This window comes from Octopus bimaculoides, chromosome 2 (genome assembly GCF_046866305.1).
Source record: "Octopus bimaculoides isolate indiv1 chromosome 2, ASM4686630v1, whole genome shotgun sequence".
Classification (NCBI taxonomy): domain Eukaryota; kingdom Metazoa; phylum Mollusca; class Cephalopoda; order Octopoda; family Octopodidae; genus Octopus; species Octopus bimaculoides.
The window spans coordinates 135,731,615-135,734,956 of NC_142929.1; the positions used below are offsets into that span (position 1 = coordinate 135,731,615).

At 27.5% G+C, this 3,342-nt stretch overlaps 1 protein-coding gene across 12 annotated transcripts in view; it reads right to left on the reverse strand.

Moving 5' to 3' along the window:
• LOC106877276 (tyrosine-protein phosphatase 10D) overlaps window positions 1-2,935 on the reverse strand; it is a 135,582-nt gene extending 132,647 nt beyond the window's left edge. For 8 of the 12 annotated variants that reach the window (XR_016240753.1, XR_016240752.1, XR_016240754.1 and 5 more), the window contains exon 1: window positions 1,833-2,935. The gene's annotated coding sequence lies outside the window, so the exon portion shown is untranslated. Of the gene's footprint in view, window positions 1-1,394; window positions 1,487-1,832 lie in introns of those variants that run through there. The other 4 variants (XM_089347752.1, XM_089347750.1, XM_089347748.1 and 1 more) reach the window with 2 other exon arrangements.
• Between the last annotated feature and the right edge of the window lie 407 nt (window positions 2,936-3,342).

Sequence of the window (3,342 nt, forward strand, 5' to 3'; positions counted from 1 at the left end):
TATATATTATATATATATATATATATCAATATATATATATATACAATATATATATATATATATATATACATATTATATACATATATATATATATACTATAATATATATACTATATATATCTATATATATATATATACAATATATATATATATATATATACAATATATATATATATATATATATACAATATATATATATATATATACAATATATATATATATATATACAATATATATATATATATATATACAATATATATATTATATATATACAATATATATATATACAATATATATATATATATATATACAATATATATATATATATATACAATATATATATATATATACAATATATATATATATATATACAATATATATATATATATATACAATATATATATATATATATATACAATATATATATATATATATATACAATATATATATATATATATATATACAATATATATATATATATATATACAATATATATATATATATATATATATATATATATATATATATATATATATATATACACACACACACAAACAGAGTGAGTTGTAGAATATATGTATAATGCAAACATTATGATATAGACCACAAAACTGGGATCTATCTATCTATTTATCTACCTTATATATATAATATATATATATATATATATATATACATTATATATATATACATATATATATATTGTATGTATGTATGTATGTATACTGGTATCTGTTCGAGAAAAAATGGTAATTTTACGCAATGTTATTGTTAAAGTCATACCTGATGTCGAGCAGACATATGGTGAAAGGTATTCCAACCGTGACTCACCCAACTTTTTCATATCAAGGACTACATTGACCAAGTCGTCCTTCCTTTTCAGACAGTCGGAGTGTGAATGGTGAAAAATTTGACTGCTATTTCAAGTGCATCGAACAACCAGGCAGAGGCTATGGTTAATTAGTACCACATAAATGTGTATTTTAAAAAAAAAAACGGCGATTTAGAGATTTAAGAAAGTAACGACGTCCTATTCAGCTTTCTTCTCGATTGATCGTCACCATCACCACCTTTACAAGTTAATAAATATTAGAAGAACGGAGGGCAGAAATCAAGAAATATGATGAACATTTCAGATAACATAAAATTAACAGTTATTTAATTTGGTCGTAATTATTTCGATCGAAGATATAATTACGAGGATGAGTTATGTAAAGTTTTGCCGTGTTTAGATAACAAGTGGTTGGTGAGGTATGTCAAAGTGGCAAGACGGAAGTTTAATCATATCAGATCAAGTTGGAAATACAGGTTAAATAAAATGATTAAAACTAGTTAAATCTACTTCCTAAGAAGATGTTGCTAATTAGATGTACATATTGTTCATCATTTGTTTACCTGATAATATTTTCCCAACACGGAAATCACAATTTCACCTTTCCTTTTTTTTTTTATCGCCTGTCGCCCAGACGATAATTACAAGACAAAGTAAAAAATGTTACCGTACAATATTTCGTATTTGATCAAGACGTTTAATTGATTTTCAGTCAAATATAATATTATCAATAATAAATTACTAATAAAAAAGATAACTTTTATCGAAATTTTTATCACAACAATTTGATTTTTCCTAGTGTTTTTAGTCCATAGTGTTATAAACTTTACTGGGTCGACAACAGTTATTTTGGTCAGATTAAATAAAAATCAAAACTTATTAATAATAAAAGTATGATTTGATTATAAAGTATATTCTATGGATTTATGATATACTTTAAAATTCTAAGTGTTGGTTGATTAATAAGAAAAAAGTACGAAATAATAAAGAAGCAGACTTACCTGTGTTATGTATCCGTGATCAGCAACTTCGATACAACGGTTGGGTTAAGACGTGTACACACTGCAAATATGCGAATGGGTCACAATAAACAAATCGTCTTCTTACTCCCTTATGACCGGAAGAGACGTGGACACACCTTATGACTCACTTTAATTTGGCGAAGTTTTTATTTTCTTTAAGAACAATTAGATAATTGAACTTTCCGTGGAATTTAATTCATATACACGTTTATTTGTTGTGATTCTTTAAAATACTTTCCGTATTTATGTAATGGATTGGCTAGTTAGAAGATATAATTACTGTTTGAAATATCTGAATAGTATTTTTCTAATCTTGTAAAATTTCCGCTTAGCTACCAGGAAATGAATAGATAAAAAAATAATATTAGGTAGTGTTGAACTGATAATTTTTCAATAAGTAGGGTAAAGTTAACTCTTTCCCCAGAGGCGGGCTTTTAGCGCTAAAGTACGTCTGCCACTACGTATTTTCAGTGGGGAAATGACAAATGTCCAATAGTAAGTTAATCCGAATTTCCGACCCTTTAGATTTCAGTTTTTGGAATCGAATAATTAAAGCTTGTCCATTTACACCTTGTGGCTGACAAAATATTACAAACAGCGAGTTACACGACCATATATTCTAAAGCAGATTTTACTCTCAAAATGGAAAAGATAGAAATTCTTACGATTTTCGTTAAAATTACCGAAAAGATTAGAATATTAAAGACAAGAGAGATGACTCCAACTGGTTTATAAAGTTACTTCTGAACCATTACTATATCTGTTGGATATCTATAGCAGACAGAGCAGGCAAAAGCCCTTCATACTGTTCTGTTGCTAGTTGTACTCTGTTATCAACTTCAGTGTTTGTGTGAAATAATGACAGTTAAGTGTGTCGGTTACGAAAACAATTTAGCCCGTTAAGTAACTCTTATTCTTTTGATTAATAGTTCAACATTTATTTAAAGCCAAACAGCTCTGACCTTTAAAAACAAAAGATTTTGTTTAAAAATAAAGGAATGCACTCCTAGGTGTAAATGTGCGGTAAGAAGTTTGCTTCCCAAAAGCATGGTTCCAGGTTCAGTCCGACTGAACCCTGGGCCAATCGAAGTCTTGTGAGTGGATTTAGAAGACAGAAACTGAAAGACGCCGGGCATATATATATATATATATATATATATATATATATATATATATATATATATATATATATATATATATATATACATTATATTATTTTAGGATTGTAAATAAAACATGAAAATCCGACAAAGTTGGATTTTCTTTGAGTAATATATTCTATACACAACTATACACACCTGTGTGTATATATATATATCATCATCATCATCATCATCGTTTAACGTCCACTTTCCATGCTAGCATGGGTTGGACGATTTGACTGAGGACTGGCGAACCAGATGGCTGCACCAGGCTCCAGTCTGATCTGGCAGAGTTTCTACAGCTGGATGCCCTTCCTAACGCCAAACACTCTGAGAGTATAGTGGGT